Raw genomic sequence first — 18,154 nt, 5'->3', positions numbered from 1 at the left:
TTAGCTAGGATAGGGGTTAGGGGTCAACTTTAGGAGTTAGGTTATTAAAGGTTAGGGGAAGGGATAGCTAAAAGTGTTAAGGTTAGGGTTAGGGGAAGGATTAGCTAACATGCAAAGTTACTAAAAAGAAGTATGTCGTTGAAAAGTTGCTAATTACCTAAAATTGTCCTTAATGGGATTTGAACTCGCAACCTTTGGGTTGTAAAACGTTTGCATTATACGTCGACCCATCCACCCCGACCAAGCACCCTACTTTCATTTTTGCCATAAGTAACTATCTGTCTTACGTAGCCATACCAAACATAACATATCATACCATTTTGAGTGTCCCAGATTATCGTTTACTATGTTACGTCTAGTCTATGAGACCAGGCTGGAGGAAGTTATCTACTGACATGGTGGTGCCAAATGCCACATTTTTTGGTGGACTTGGATGCCTGGGAAGCTGCACAGAGGAGATTTTTTTACATATTTATACTACTTTCACAGGGTGATATTTTTTTTAGCAGCTACCCACCACAAATCCTTGTCTTCAGCTGTAGAGTTACCATGGAAAGCCAAGAGCCAAATGTTCTTCTTCCTCTCTGGTTCTTGGGGTCGATCCTTTGGTCTGGTTGCCCATTGACAAGGTCGTCACTAGTTACCACAGCCACAAAGTCAGAGGGCCTGCCTACTTGACCAATCAGATGAGGGAGTGTGATGATGACACGTATGCCGACAGGCTTGCAGGGGCAGATGAGACGTGCATGTCTTTTATCTAGTGATCCATCACTGGTTTGGTTATTTACTAGATATAGTAAAACCAACCATTATAAATGTTAATCGGATGTCTTTTTCAAGCTTATCATGATGTTTGCCTTTACTCATAGTTACTTGTCTTAACCCAAAATTAGTTTACTCCAATATCTGCATTGTTTTTAAAATGGCATGTAGACAAACAAATTGACTTAGCTTGAGTTTGTATTTTTATTTTCAAAATCCACAAGTCAAACGTAGAAATGTCAACTTTTTAAATTGGCTGATTTTTTGGGGGGCTGATTTTAGATGGAAACTTCAACCCTGTTACTTTATTTGGCACTGTTAGGTTCTACTCAAGGTACAGACCCAGTCGGACAAGCTCAAATGAGATTTATTCACCCAACTGGATGCTTCAGCTCAATAACATAGTGATACAGACTCACACAGTCTTTTATCTACAGTACATGGGGTAAAAGTCTCAGCAGGATGACCCTGGCTGGGCCAGATGGCTGTTTAGCTCTGATCTCCCTTGTTGAAATACGATTCCGCTATCTGCATCCTGTTATTCTCATTCCGCTCCCCAACTCTGACGTTCAAAGCCATCTCCTCGCTTTCCACAGAAACTAGGACAGTAACTCAACCTCAACCTTATCATAACCCAGACAGGTGGTTGCTATTCATTTTTACAAAACATGTTCTAACCCCAGACAGATGGCTCCTACCCAACCCTTATGGAATCATTTTTGAACTCAGACAGGGCACTACTATGCTTTCCCTATGCCTAAATACAATGCACATAGGCACAGCCTAACCCATAACATACACATACTACAGATCTACCTATATACCAGGCGGTGTCAGAGGAAGACCCTAAAAATGCTCAAAGACTCCAGCTATCCAAGTCATAGACTGTTCTCTCTGCTACCGTATGGCAAGCGGTACCGGAGTGCCAAGTCTAGGACCAAAGGCTCCTTAACAGCTTCTACCCATAAGCCATAAGTCTGCTAAACAGTTAAACAAATAGCTACCCAGACTATCTGCATTGACCCTTTTTGCACTAACTATTTTTGACTATATGCACACACACTGGACTCTACCAACACACTCACACATACAGTGCATTCAGAAAGTATTCAGACCCTTGACATTTTCCACATTTTGTTTTACGTTACAGCCTTATTCTAAAATGAATTAAATACATGTTGTTTTCTCTCGTCAATCTACACACAATACCCCATAATGACAAAGTAAAAATAGTTTAGTGAGGTAACCAAACTCTATACAGGGGAACTCACTACCCTTACCCCACTCTATACAGGGGAAACTCACCACCCTTATCCCCACTCTATACAGGGGAAACTCACCACCTTTACCTCACTCTATACAGGAGAAAACTCACCACCTTTATCTCACTCTATAAAGGGGAAACTCACCACCCTACCCCACTCTATACAGGGGAAACTCACCACCTTTACCCCACTCTATAAAGGGGAAACTCACCATCCCTTACCCCAATCTATACAGGGGAAACTCAGCACCTTTACCCCACTCAATACAGGGGAAACTCACCACCTTTACCTCACTCTATAAAGGGGAAACTCACCACCCTTACCCCACTCTATACAGGGGAAACTCACCACCTTTACCTCACTCTATACAGGGGAAACTCACCACCTTTACCCCACTCTATACAGGGAAAACTCACCACCTTAACCTCACTCTACAAAGGGGAAACTCACCACCCTACCCCACTCTATACAGGGGAAACTCACCACCCTACCCCACTCTATACAGGGGAAACTCACCACCTTACCCCACTCTATAAAGGGGAAACTCACCACCCTACCCCACTCTATACAGGGGAAACTCACCACCTTTACCTCACTCTATACAGGGGAAACTCACCACCTTTACCCCACTCTATACAGGGAAAACTCACCACCTTTACCTCACTCTACAAAGGGGAAACTCACCACCCTACCCCACTCTATACAGGGGAAACTCACCACCCTACCCCACTCTATACAGGGGAAACTCACCACCCTACCCCACTCTATACAGGAGAAACTCACCACCTTTACCCCACTCTATACAGGAGAAACTCACCACCTTTACCCCACTCTATACAGTGGTAACTCACCACCATTACCCCACCTACATACCTTTTATTTGTATTTATTGTATTGGGCCATTCAACCCCATCTTCAGGGACAAAAGTAACTTTACATTTTAGTTTTTTTACAGATATTTTACTACATATTCAATATTAATACAATTTACAGACACTTAGGTTGGAGTCATTAAAACTTGTTTTTCAACCACTCCACAAATGTCTTGTTAACAAACTATAGTTTTGGCAAGTCGGTTAGGACATCTACTTTGTGCATGACACAAGTCAATTTTCCAGACAGATTTTTACAGACAAATTATTTCACTTATCACTTTCACTGCATCACAATTCCAGTGGGTCAGAAATATACATACACTAAGTTGACTGTGCCTTTAAACAGCTTGGAAAATTCCAGAAAATGATGTCATGGCTTTAGAAGCTTCTGCTAGGCTAATTGACATCCTTTGAGTCAATTGGAGGTGTACCTGTGGATGTATTTCAAGGCCTACCTTCAAACTCAGTGCCTCTTTGCTTGACATCATGGGAAAATCAAAAGAAATCAAACAAGACCTCAGAAAAAAAATGTGACCTCCACAAGTCTGGTTCATCCTTGGGAGCAATTTCTAAATGCCTGAAGGTACCACGTTCATCTGTACAAACAATAGTACGCAAGTATAAACGCCATGGGACAACGCAGCCGTCATACCGCTCAGGAAGGAGACGCGTTCTGTCTCCTAGAGATAAATGTACTTTTGTGCAAAAAGTGTGATTCAATCCCAGAACAACAGCAAAGGACCTTGTGAAGATGCTGGAGGAAAGAGGTACAAAAGTATCTATATCCACAGTAAAACGAGTCCTATATCGGCATAACCTGAAAGGCCACTCAACAAGGAAGAATCCACTGCTCCAAAACCGCCACTAAAAAAGTCAGACTACGGTTTGCAATTGCACATGGGGAGAAAGATCGTACTTTTCGGAGAAATGTCCTCTGGTCTGATGAAACAAAAATTGTTTGGCCACAATGACGTTGCAAGCTGAAGAACACCATCCCAACCGTGAAGCACGGAGATGGCAGCATCATGTTGTGGGGGTGCTTTGCTGCAGGAGGGACTTCACAAAATAGATGGCATCATGAGGCAGGAAAATTATGTGGATATATTGAAGCAACATCTCAAGACATCAGTCAGGAAGTGAAAGCTTGTTCACAAATGGGTCTTCCAAATGGACAATGACCCCAATCATACTTCCAAAGTTGTGGCAAAATGGCTTATGAACAACAAAGTCAAGGTATTGGAGTGGCCATCACAAAGCCCTGACCTCAATCCTATAGAAAATTTGTGGGCAGAACTGAAAAAGCATGTGTGAGCAAGGAGGCCTACAAACCTGACTCAGTTACACCAGCTCTATCAGGAGGAATGGGCCAACATTCACCCAACTTATTGTGGGAAGCTTGTGGAAGGCAACCCGAAATGTTTGACCCAAGTTAAACAATTTAAAGGCAATGCTACCAAATACTATTTGAGTGTATGTAAACTTCTGGGAATGTGATGCTAGAAATAAAAGCTGAAATAAGTCATTCTCTCTACTATTATTCTGACATTTCACATTCTTAAAATAAAGTAGTGATCCTAACTGACCTAAGACAGGGAATATTTACTAGGATTAAATGTCAGGAATTGTGAAAAACTGAGTTAAAATTTATTTGGTTAAGTTGTATGTAAACTTCCGACTTTAACTGTACATGGTGCTTTTATAAACAGTATTATTAGCAATACAGTTTGATACTATATATATACACATGCAGAGAAAACAGGACAAATATAAACACTCCCCCCCTCATGGGATCTTTGGGATTCCTGTTTAAAGTCCTGTCTTCTTCAATTTTATTAAGGAACATTTTATTGTTAGTACTTCAACTTAAAAAAAAAGTTGTAAAAGTGTATTTTATAAATTACTGTGATCTGTCTTCGAACTTACTGCCTTCTTGTTCATTTCAGCAGCATATTTCTCCTTGGCTTTTGTTTGTCATTCCCCTGGTGGCATTCATACATATTTGTGCCCACAACTTGAAACTGAACACCATTGACTGGGAGCCTTTTATTCTCCCAACTGAGTTCTTTTCCTGCCAAAGGCTGCGCATCTGTTGAAGGTCAACAATATGATATATTACTATTAGAATGAAAGGATTGTAGGGAAATTAACAATGTTGCTCTGTCAAATAGAATAACGCCCCTGTGCTTTGGGAATGGAATCCCTTTTACTCATTTTACATGAGAGAAGCACAAGTTAGCTACTAGTTATCTAAAAAAGAAAAGACAATTTAACCTTTTGCACAACATTTTTGTCCTTTCTCAATGTTAGGAATTTTAGTGACATTACCAATTCTTGTTCCTAAATGTATTTAGTTATTTTGTCCTCAAACTTGAGATATGCCATTTCGAAAATGAGGGGTATCTCACGAACCGGAATAGGCGGGTAGGCAGGCTTTCCGAGCCGGCGTATGCATCATCACATTCCCTCATCTGATTGGTCGAGTAGGTGGGCCTTCTGATTTTGTGACTGTGGTAACCAGCGAGGACCCCTTGATAACCCATGTCTCTTGTAGTGGGCAGTGCGGGAGACTTTGGTTTAACCTTACATTTTTAATTAATACATTTGTATAATGTATTCATCACAGGCTAAATGCTGGATAAATAGGCCTAATCTCTGGAAGATAGCCAATTCAACGTTTTACCGTTTCCCTACAAAATTATATCTGTCAGTTTCCCTCCAACATTACTCGTCGTTTTCCTTTAATTTATCCCTCCAACGTTATAATGTTACCTGTTTCCCTCCAATATGTTTCCTTCCAAAACATGTCTTATTGTAATCTATTTTGGCTAGATAAAATCTTACCCATGACTCTGATCTCTTACCTAATCAAGCACTATAAACTAGAACATTAATAAGGATCCGCCCCTTTTTTTTAAATTTTCGCCTAAAATGACATACCCAAATCTAACTGCCTGCCGCTCAGGCCCTGAAGCAAGGATATGCATATTCTTGGTACCATTTGAAAGGAAACACTTTGAAGTTTGTGGAAATGTGAATTGAATGTAGGATAATATAACACAATTGATCTGGTAAAAAATAATACGAAGGAAAAAACAACCGTTCCTTTGTATTTTTTTTGCACCATCATCTTTGAAATGCAAGAGAAACGCCATAATGTATTATTCCAGCCCAGCTGCAATTTAGAGCTTGGTCACTAGATGGCAGCAGTGTATGTGTAAAGTTTTAGACTGATCGGAGGATACATTGTATTTCTGTTAAAAATGTTGTATCAAGACTGCCCAAATGTGCCTAATTAGTTTTTTTTAATAACATTTCATGTTCAAAATTGTGCACACTCCTCAAACAATAGAATGGTATTCTTCACTGTAATAGCTATTGTAAATTGGACAGTGCAGTTAGATTAACAACAATTTAAGCTTTCTGCCAATATCAGATATGTCTATGTCCTGGGAAATGTTCTTGTTACTTACAACCTCATGCTAATCTCATTAGCCTACGTTAACTCAACCGTCCAGTGGAAGGGACACTGATCCCGAAGAAGTTTTAACAATTAGCTACACCATGCAGCATCCACCATACTTACAGTGCATCCGGAAAGTATATAGACACCTTCACTTCCACATTTTGTTACGTTACAGCCTTTTTCTAAAATGGTATTGGCCAGGTGATAATCAATGCCTAGTTTTCTCCAGACGTGACGCTTAGCATTCAGGCCAAAGAGTTTCATCAGATCAGAGAATCCATGTTTTATGCTGCTACCATGTTGTGTTGCTACCATGTTGTTGTTATGCTGTCTTGTTACCATGTTGTGTTGTCCCGTGTTGCTGCCTTGCTATGTTGTTGTCTTAGGTCTCTCTTTATGTAGTGTTGTGTTGTCTCTCTTGTTGTGATGTGTGTTGTGTCCTATATTTATATTGTATTTATTTATTTATTTATTTTAATCCCAGGCCCCCTTCCCCGCAGGAGGCCTTTTGCCTTTTGATAGGCCGTCATTGTAAATAAGAATTTGTTCTTAACTGACTTGCCCAGTTAAATAAAGGTTAAATAAAAACTAAATCTTGTTTCTCATGGTCTGAGAGCCGTTAAGGTACCTTTTTGCAAAATCCAAGCGGGCTGTCATGTGCCTTTTACTGAGGACTGACTTCCGTCTGGCCACTCTACCATAAAGGCCTGATTGGTGGAGTGCTGCAGAGATGGTTGTTTTTCTGGAAGTTTCTCCCATCTCCACAGAGGAACTCTGGAGCTCTGCCAGAATGACCTTCGGGTTCTTGGTCACCTCCCTGTCCAAGTCCCTTCTCCCCCGATTGCTCAGTTTGGCTGGGCGGCCAGCTCTAGGAAGAGTGAGTCTTGGTAGTTCCAAACTTTTTCCATTTAAGAATGATGGAGGTCTCTGTGTTTTTGGTTTACCTTCAATGCTGCAGAAATGTTTTGGTACCATTCCCCAGACCTGCGCCTCGACACAAATCAAATCAAATTGTTATTTTTCACAAGCGCCGAATACAACAGCTGTAGACCTTACAGTGAAATGCTTACTTACAAGCCCTTAACCAACAATGCCGTTTTAAGAAAAAAAAGTGTTAAGAAAGTATTTACTAAAATAAACTGAATAAAAAAGAAAGAAAGAAAGAAAAGAAAAAGGAAAAATAGAAAAATAACATAATTAAAGAGCAACAATAAAATAACAGTAGCGAGGCTATATACAGGGGGTACTAGTACAGAGTAAATGTGCGTGTGTAACGGATGTGAAATGGCTAGCTAGTTAGCGGGTACGCGCTACTAGCGTTTCAATCAGTTACGTCACTTGCTCTGATACCTAGAAGTAATGTTGCACCTTGCTCTGCAAGGGCCGTGGCCTTTGTGGAGCGATGGGTAACGATGCTTCGTGGGCGACCGTTGTTGATGTGTGCAGAGGGTCCCTGGTTCGCGCCCGTGTCGGGGCGAGGGGACGGTTTAAAGTTATACTGTTACATTGATGCTGTTGACCCGGATCACTGGTTGCTGCGGAAAAGGAGGAGGTTGAAAGGGGGGTGAGTGTAACGGATGTGAAATGGCTAGCTAGTTAGCGGGTACGCGCTACTAGCGTTTCAATCAGTTACGTCACTTGCTCTGATACCTAGAAGTAATGTTGCACCTTGCTCTGCAAGGGCCGCGGCTTTTGTGGAGCGATGGGTAACGACGCTTCGTGGGTGTCAGTTGTTGATGTGTGCAGAGGGTCCCTGGTTCGCGCCCGAGGTCGGGGCGAGGGGACGGTTTAAAGTTATACTGTTACACGTGGACACAGGTTAGTCGAGGTAATTGAGGTAATATGTACATGTAGGTAGAGGTAAAGTGACTATGAATGGATAATAAACAGAGAGTAGCAGCAGCGTAAAAATGGGGGGTGGGGATAATGCAAATAGGGTAGCCATTTGATTAGCTGTTCAGGAGTCTTATGGCTTGGGGGTAGAAGCTGTTAAGAAGCCTTATGGACCTGGACATGGTGCTCCAGTACCGCTTGCCATGTGGTAGCAGAGAGAACAGTCTATGACTAGGGTGGCTGGAGTTTTTGGCAATTTTTTGGGCTTTCCTCTGACACCGCCTGGTATAGAGGTCCTAGATTGCAGGAAGCTTGGCCCAAGTGATGTACCGGGCCGTACGCACTACCCTCTGTAGTGCCTTGCGGTCAGCTGCCGAGCAATCGCCATACCAGGAGGTGATGCAACCAGTCAGGATGCTCTCGATGGTGCAGCTGTAAAACTTTTCGAGGATCTTTTTAGTTTCCTGAGGGGGAATAGACTTTGTCGTGCCCTCTTCACGACTGTCTTGGTGTTTGGATCATGAAAGTTTATTGGTGATGTGAACATCAAGGAACTTGAAGCTCTCAACCTGCTCCACTACAGCCCCGTCGATGAGAATGAGGGCATGCTTGGTCCTCTTTTACTGTAGTCCACAATCATCTCCTTTGTCTTGATCACGTTGTGGGAGAGGTTGTAATCCTGGCACCATACTGCCAGGTCTCTGACCTCCTCCCTATAGGCTGTCTCATCGTTGTCACTGTTGTGGCAAACTTAATGATGGTGTTGGCGTCGTGTTTGGCCATGCAGTTATGGGTGAACAGGAAGTACAGAAGGGTACTGAGCACGCACCCCTGAGGGGTCCCATTGTTGAGGATCGCGTGGCAGATGTGTTGTTACCTACCCTTACCACCTGGCGGCGGCCTATCAGGAAGTCCAGGATCCAGTTGCAGAGGGAGGTGTTTAGTCCCAGGGTCCTTAGCATAGTGATGAGCTTTGAGGGCACCATGGTGTTGAACAACGAGCTGTAGTCAATGAATAGCATTCTCACATAGATGTTCCTTTTGTCCAGGTGGGAAAGGGCAGTGTGGAGTGCAATAGAGATCGCATCATCTGTGGATCTGTTGGGGCGGTATGCAAATTGGAATTGGTCTAGGGTTTCTTAAATAATGGTGTTGATGTGAGCTGTATGGACAATTCCTTCGACTACAAGGCTTGGTTTTTGCTCTGACATGCACTGTCAACTGTGGGACCTTATATAGACAGGTGTGTGCATTTCTAAATCTTGTCCAATCAATTGAATTTACCACAGGTGGACACCAATCAAGTTGTAGAAACATCTCAAGGATGATCAAGGAAACAAGATCCACCTGAGCTCAATTTCGAGTCTGAAAGAAAATGGTCTGAATAGTTATGTAAATAAGGTGTTTCTGTTTTTATTTTGTATACATTTGCAAACATTTCTAAAAACCTGTTTTCGCTTTGTCATTATGGGGTATTGTGTGTAGATTGATGAGGGAAAATAATAATGTAATTAATTTCAGAATAAGGCTGTAACGTAACACAATGTGGATAAATTGAAGGGGTCTGAATACTTTCCGAATGCACTGTATAGCCTAACATTTACACACTATTTCCCTTCCAAATCATACAAATACCACATATATGTCTATCATCATACAGCTAATGGCATTAGCTAGCCCTATAATTCAAAGAGAAAATTATTTACAATCCGACCTCAATCTGTTATGCAGCAAAACAGATGCGCAAAAATATGATTGTAAAACATTCTCTTTAGTCAGATATTTGGCTAACAGCTAGCTTGCCTAACAGCTAGCTAGCTAGCTAACATTGACAAATAAATGAGTTGACAAATAAATGAGTTAAAGTTAGCTACTGTGAGGTCTGAGTTTTATTGATTGTATGGGGGGGGAGATGAGTACATTAAACATATGTGTGTGTGTGTTATAATTGTGCAACAAAGGGTGGCTAGACATATCGCATGACTTGACTATTCTTGGGAGAGGAGGGGTGCACATCACGAGGGGTAGCAGGGATGGGAGAGTACCGAAAAGACACGATAACAGGAACTGTGAGTGCAACAACAGGAATGGGGGGCCAGACAGCCACACTCTATCAAGATATCAGCGGACCCTCCGAAGCGCTAAGGGGCTGGACTAGCTTAAGCGCCAACACCAGCGATAGGCCAGTAAGTCTAAAACCACACTGGACCTCTACTCTAACAGGCCTGCTCTGAAACAGGAACTAACAACTGTTAGAGTATATAGGGGGGGGGGGGTTTGGGGTGTTGCCCAGTTCTGTGTCTCATCCTGCGTGATGTTATATTGAACCCGTATATACGAAAGTTGCATTTGCCATTTATTGCTTAGTTAATAAAAAGTATATAGTATACAATCGGTGACTCATCGTCATACTTGTCCTTATACCAGATTGAATTGACGCAACCCTAACACTACCTAGATCATGTCTACTATTCTATGTTAGCTAGTTACTTAACGGTTCATGGTGAACCACGCTTGCTGCTGGGACTGTCAGTGGAACTGCATTGTGCTTCAGTATAAGAAACTTGGCATACCCCATTTTTTTGTGCAGCAGATTCCCGAAGGCGCTCAAAATGTGCTCTGCAAGTGGCACTCTTGTGATCAACTTTGGGTACCTCCGAGACTCATGCCACGTGATTGGATTTTCAGATACAGCTTAACAGAGCAATAATATAGATTTTTCAGACTTTGGTGATAGTAATGAGATCTGCTTTAGTTCAAATGTAAATTAAATTCAATATAAATGCAGTTTTCCCTGTCCATTCCCTTTAAAGCAGGGCCCAAATTCACGGCTCTGGCAGCCGCTTGGATCTGATGTCTGGAGTTCAGCGATGTTCGTATAAGCCCATCGTCAGCCTCTAGTATCTTGTCTTAGTGGCAGTGTGTTTGTGTGATGTAACCGGGCTCATCTAGGCAGAAGCAGTTCAGGACTAAGATTAGATTAGACGTCAGATTGTTGGTGGAATGGAAAATGAACTATTGTTAATTCATGTTGCTGTTGAATAAGTGATTGGCTGCAGAGTTAGGGGGCCTGGCTCAGAGGCACAGGGCATATGGTGTGGGGGGGCAGATGCTCCTCAGGGCCAGAGGGATCATGGGTATGGGGCTGCTGACAGAGGGTAGGATGAGAGGATGAGAGAGGTAGAGACAGCAGGGGAGAGAGAGGGGTTGAATGAGAGAGAAAGAGAGCGAAAGAGAGTTTTAGAATGAGACAGATGGAGTTAAATGCAGAGGATTTTTAAACTTTTTATTTAACCTTTATTTAACTAGGATGAGCAGAGAGAGAGAGATAAGCAGGGAACTGTTCAACCTTCCTTCCTAAAACCAGTCTCCCCAACAGAGAAGAGTTTAGCTCCAAGTCCTCCTCTGAAGTGCTGGCTCACCACAGGCACTTGAGAGCAGCTCTCTCTTAAAGCCAGTCTCCGTGCAGTGCTCCTCCTCTGACCTCCAACACTGGAAAAAGCTCTGCCTATCTCACATCGCAAAGAAGAAAACTTCAAAATGTGCCCTCAAATAGTTGAATCCCAAACACACACACAACCACACAGATATGAGTGAGCAAATGCATGAATCCTCACACACAAACACTTTAGAGACAGATACAGTATATCTGCAGACAGTGGACAGCACCATCTACTGGTTGTTGTGTAACCTGCAGGACTTAAGGCACAGACAAATCAAATCAAAATAATAAATAAATACAATATAAATCAAATCTAATGTTATGTGTCACAAGCGCCGTATACAACAGGTGTAGACCCTACAGTGAAATGCTTACTTACAAGCCCTTAAACAACAATGCAGTTAAGAAAAATAAGTGTTAAAGTATTTACTAAAATAAACTGAAGTAAAAAAAAAAAATGATTTTTTTAAATTATAAAGATGAGTAGGGCTCAGCCTTCTCCTTCTGTCCATCCTTCCTTTAATCCAATTCTATAAATGTTCCATCTTTTAATTGAACAATCCCAAAATGGTCAGCTAGGTCACCCGTGATACAAGTCAGTATTAGACATCCATCCATGTCTGAGGACGTCGAGAGATGATGTGGAAACCGGCTACTTGGGACAACAGTGTTACCTTCAAATAAGTTTTGGTTTTGTGGACCGGGATGGCGGATGGGGGTAAGCATCTGCCTCTGGTGCCAAAGGTTGCATGTCAGAATCCAGAGATAGAAAGTTGTTTTGAGATTTTTGTTTTAAGCCTATCCCAAACCTTAACCCTTACCCTAACCATTCAGAGTTAATACCTAACCTTAACCCTTACCCTAACCATTCAGAGTTAATACCTAACCTTAACCCTTACCCTAACCATTCAGAGTTAATACCTAACCTTAACCCTTACCCTAACCATTCAGAGTTAATACCTAACTTTAACCCTTACCCTAACCATTCAGAGTTAATACCTAACCTTCAGATTTCAGAGATCATTCCTGAACTTAACCCTAACCTAAAAAATACAGAGTTAATGCCTAAATCTAAACTTAAAAGCTTCATATTTGATTTTTGGAACAACTTCGAAATTTGACGTTTGCGAAACATGGATGAATGTCTAATTCTAGCGTGAGACTGTGAGCTAGTTGAAATAGTACCTAATATACGGCCGCCGGACCGCCGGTACACCAATGTTGAGTTCAATCTGAGTGTTCTACTGCAGTGATTCCCAACCGGTGGTACTAGGACCGCTGTTCTACTGTGCAACCATCTGGAAGTATCATATGGTGGGCTATTGTACTGTACCATTTTCCAGCACTTTATGTTTTTGCCAAAGGCTTATCACTGCTGAAGACATGGGTATTAAATCAAATATTGTGTTGCTAATCTAACTGCACATTCAACCACAGTGTGCTATCTATTGTTCAGTTTGAAAACACACAATACATCAGCTAGAAGGAATACATACAGTATATAGCCCTACATATTTGTCCACACATTCAGGTGGGTGTTTTAGATGACATTGACTGAATGGAGTTCTCACAGCATTATACTGTTAAGGGATGGAACCTTCTCTCAGCAGACTGGCATTCAAATCTCTCTCTCTGTCTTTCTCTCTCTTTCTCTCTCTGTTTTCTCTCTCCCTCGCTCTCTCTGTCTTTCTCTCTCTCTCTCTCTGTGTCTTTCTCTCTCTCCCTGTCTTTCTCTCTCTCTCTGTCTCTCTCTCTCTCTCTTCCTCTCTCTCTTTCTCTCTCTCTCTGTCTTTCTCTCTCTCTCTCTCTCTGTCTTTCTCTCTCTCTCTCTCTCTCTCTCTCTGTCCTTCTCTCTCTTTCTCAGGGCTTTATAGTCATGGGAAATATATGTTAACATTGCCAAAGCAAGTGAAGTAGATAATAAACAAAAGTGAAATAAACAAAAATGAACAGTGAACATTACACTCCCAAAAGTTCCAAAAGAATAAAGACAAGTCAAATGTCATATTATGTGAAAATAGTTAGGGTACAAAAGGGGAAATAAATAAACATAAATATAGGTTGTATTTACAATGGTGTTTGTTCTTCACTGGTTGCCCTTTTCTTGTGGCAACAGGTCACAAATCTTGCTGCTGTGATGGCACATTGTGGTATTTCACCCAGTAGATATGGGAGTTAATCAACATTTGATTTATTTTCGAATTCTTTGTGGATGTGTGTAATCTGAGGGAAATATGTGTCTAATATGGTCATACATTGGGCAGGAGGCTAGGAAGTGCATCTTAGTTTCCACCTCATTTTGTGGGCAGTGTGCACATAGCCTGTCTTCTCGAGAGAGCCAGGTCTGCCTTTGGCGGCCTTTCTCAATAGCAAGGCTATGCTCACTGAGTCTGTACATAGTCAAAGCTTTCCTTAATTTTGGGTCAGTCACAGTGGTCAGGTATTCTGTCGCTGTGTTCTCTTTGTTTAGGGCCAAATAGCATTCTAGTTTCCTCAGTTTTTTTGTTAATTCCTTCCAATGTGTCAAGTAATTATATTTTAGCTTTCTCATGATTTGGTTGGGTCTAATTGTGTTGCTATCCTGGGGCTCTGTGGGGTCTGTTTGTTGTTGTGAACAGAGCCCCAGGACCAGCTTGCTTAGGGGATTCTTCTCCAGGTTCATCTCTCTGTAGGTGATGGCTTTGTTATGGAAGGTTTGGGAATCGCTTCCTTTTAGGTGGTTGTAGAATTTAACGGCTCTTTTCTGGATTTTAATCATTAGCAGGTATCGGCCTAATTCGGCTCTGCATGCATTATTTGGGGTTTTACGTTGTACACAGAGGATATTTTGCAGAATTTTGCATGCAGAGTCTCAATTTCATTTTGCAGAATTTTGCCTGCAGAGTCTCAATTTGGTGTTTGGCCCATTTTGTGAATTCTTGGTTGGTGAGCGGACCCCAGACCTCACAACCATAAAGGGCAATGGGTTCTATAACTGATTCAAGTATTTTTTGCCATTTGGTATGTCAAATTTTATGTTCCTTTTGATGGCATATCAAATCAAATCATCAAGTTTATTTTATATAGCCCTTCGTACATCAGCTAATATCTCGAAGTGCTGTACAGAAACCCAGCCTAAAACCCCAAACAGCAAGCAATGCAGGTGTAGAAGCACGGCGGCTAGGAAAAACTCCCTAGAAAGGCCAAAACCTAGGAAGAAACCTAGAGAGGAACCAGGCTATGAGGGGTAGCCAGTCCTCTTCTGGCTGTGCCGGGTGGAGATTATAACAGAACATGGCCAAGATGTTCAAAAATGACCAGCATGGTCAAATAATAATCAGGAGTAAATGTCAGTTGGCTTTTCATAGCCGATCATTAAGAGTATCTCTACCGCTCCTGCGGTCTCTAGAGAGTTGAAAACAACAGGTCTGGGACAGGTAGCACGTCCGGTGGACAGGTCAGGGTTCCATAGCCGCAGGCAGAACAGTTGAAACTGGAACAGCAGCAAGGCCAGGTGGACTGGGGACAGCAAGGAGTCATCATGCCCGGTAGTCCTGACGCATGGTCCTAGGGCTCAGGTCCTCCGAGAGAGAGAAAGAAAGAGAGAAGGAGAGAATTAGAGAGAGCATACTTAAATTCACACAGGACACCGGATAAGACAGGAGAAGTACTCCAGATATAACCAACTGACCCTAGCCCCCCGACACATAAACTACTGCAGCATAAATACTGGAGGCTGAGACAGGAGGGGTCAGGAGACACTGTGGCCCCATCCGATTCCTTTTGATGGCATAGAAGGCACTTCTTGCCTTGTCTCTCAGCTCGTTCATGGCTTTGTGGAATTTACCTGTGGCGCTGCTGTTTAGGCCGAGGTATGTATAGTTTTTTGTGTGCTCTAGGGCAACGGTGTCAAGATGGAAATTGTATTTGTGGTCCTGGCAACTGGACCTTTTTTGGAAGACCATTATTTGTGTCTTACTGAGATTTACTGTCAAGTCTAACCTAGAAGTAACAAAAGCATGGATATATTTTTCTGCATCATTTTTGGACAGAAAGTTTCTGATTTTTGCAATGTTACGTAGATGACCCCTCCTGTCTCAGCCTCCAGTATTTATGCTGCAGTAGTTTATGTGTCGGGGGGCTAGGGTCAGTCTGTTATATCTGGAGTACTTCTCCTGTCTTATCCGGTGTCCTGTGTGAATTTAAGTATGCTCTCTCTAATTCTCTCTTTCTTTCTTTCTCTCTCTCGGAGGACCTGAGCCCTAGGACTATGGTTCAGGACTACCTGGCATGATGACTCCTTGCTGTTTAGGTTTTCTACTGCCAAGTTTACACCTTCACTATTACAGTAGAACGTTTTGTCCAGGAAGCTATCTAAAAGGGATTGAATTTGTTGTTGCCTAATTGTTTCTTGGTAGGTTTCCACACTACTTTCCTTCCATCTATAGCATTTGTTAATATTTCTCAGTTCCGTTGGCTTTGATGCCTCATGATTGAGTGGATGTCATAAGGTGAATGCACCAATTTGTAAGTCGCTCTGGATAAGAGCGTCTGCTAAATGACTTAAATGTAAATGTATTGCTCTGTTCAAGTAGAATGTGATTTTGCTGTGGTCTGATAGGGGTGTCACTGGGCTGACTGTGAACACTCTGAGAGATTCTGGGTTGAGGTCAGTGATAAAGTAGTCTACAGTACTACTGCCAAGAGATGAGCTATAAGTGTACCTACCATAGGAGTGCCCTCGAAGCCTACCATTGACTATGGACATACCCGGCGTGCGACAGAGCTGCAGGAGTTGTGACCTGTTTTTGTTGGATATTTTGTCATAGTTGTGTCTAGGGGGGCATATGGGGGAGGGAATGTTGTCACCTCCAGGCAGGTGTTTGTCCCCCCTGTGTGCTGAGGGTGTCAGGTTCTTGTACAGTTCTGGTATTTAGGTTGCCACAGACTAGTACGTGTCCCTGGGCCCGGAAATTATTGATTTCCCCCTCCAGGATGGAGAAGCTGTCTTCATTAAAGTATTGGGATTCTAGTGGGGGGATATAGGTAGCACACATGAGGACATTTTTCTCTGTTGAGATCATTTCCTTTTGAATTTCTAGCCAGATGTAAAATGTTCCTGTTTTGACTAATTTAATAGAGTGGGTTAGGTCTCCAAATTAGCATAACCCCACTGGTTCCATGTTTCACCCCTGGTAGTTTGGTGGATGGGACTACCAGCTCTCTGGAACCTAGAGGGCAAACAGTGGGTCCATCTCCTCTATTCCCTGTTTCACACCTGGTAGTTTGGTGGATGGGACTACCAGCTCTCTGGAACCTAGAGGGCAAACAGTGGGTCCATCTCCTCTATTCCCTGTTTCACACCTGGTAGTTTGGTGGATGGGACTACCAGCTCTCTGGAACCTAGAGGGCAAACAGTGGGTCCATCTCCTCTATTCCCTGTTTCACACCTGGTAGTTTGGTGGATGGGACTACCAGCTCTCTGGAACCTAGAGGGCAAACAGTGGGTCCATCTCCTCTATTCCCTGTTTCACACCTGGTAGTTTGGTGGATGGGACTACCAGCTCTCTGGAACCTAGAGGGCAAACAGTGGGTCCATCTCCTCTATTCCCTGTTTCACACCTGGTAGTTTGGTGGATGGGACTACCAGCTCTCTGGAACCTAGAGGGCAAACAGTGGGTCCATCTCCTCTATTCCCTGTTTCACACCTGGTAGTTTGGTGGATGGGACTACCAGCTCTCTGGAACCTAGAGGGCAAACAGTGGGTCCATCTCCTCTATTCCCTGTTTCACACCTGGTAGTTTGGTGGATGGGACTACCAGCTCTCTGGAACCTAGAGGGCAAACAGTGGGTCCATCTCCTCTATTCCCTGTTTCACACCTGGTAGTTTGGTGGATGGGACTACCAGCTCTCTGGAACCTAGAGGGCAAACAGTGGGTCCATCTCCTCTATTCCCTGTTTCGCACCTGGTAGTTTGGTGGATGGGACTACCAGCTCTCTGGAACCTAGAGGGCAAACAGTGGGTCCATCTCCTCTATTCCCTGTTTCGCACCTGGTAGTTTGGTGGATGGGACTACCAGCTCTCTGGAACCTAGAGGGCAAACAGTGGGTCCATCTCCTCTATTCCCTGTTTCGCACCTGGTAGTTTGGTGGATGGGACTACCAGCTCTCTGGAACCTAGAGGGCAAACAGTGGGTCCATCTCCTCTATTCCCTGTTTCACACCTGGTAGTTTGGTGGATGGGACTACCAGCTCTCTGGAACCTAGAGGGCAAACAGTGGGTCCATCTCCTCTATTCCCTGTTTCACACCTGGTAGTTTGGTGGATGGGACTACCAGCTCTCTGGAACCTAGAGGGCAAACAGTGGGTCCATCTCCTCTATTCCCTGTTTCACACCTGGTAGTTTGGTGGATGGGACTACCAGCTCTCTGGAACCTAGAGGGCAAACAGTGGGTCCATCTCCTCTATTCCCTGTTTCACACCTGGTAGTTTGGTGGATGGGACTACCAGCTCTCTGGAACCTAGAGGGCAAACA

The sequence above is a fragment of the Salvelinus namaycush genome, chromosome 13 (assembly GCF_016432855.1).
Source record: "Salvelinus namaycush isolate Seneca chromosome 13, SaNama_1.0, whole genome shotgun sequence".
Taxonomy (NCBI): Eukaryota; Metazoa; Chordata; class Actinopteri; order Salmoniformes; family Salmonidae; genus Salvelinus; species Salvelinus namaycush.
The sequence above is the reverse complement of the archived record's forward strand: the minus strand, read 5'-3'. Positions refer to the sequence as shown.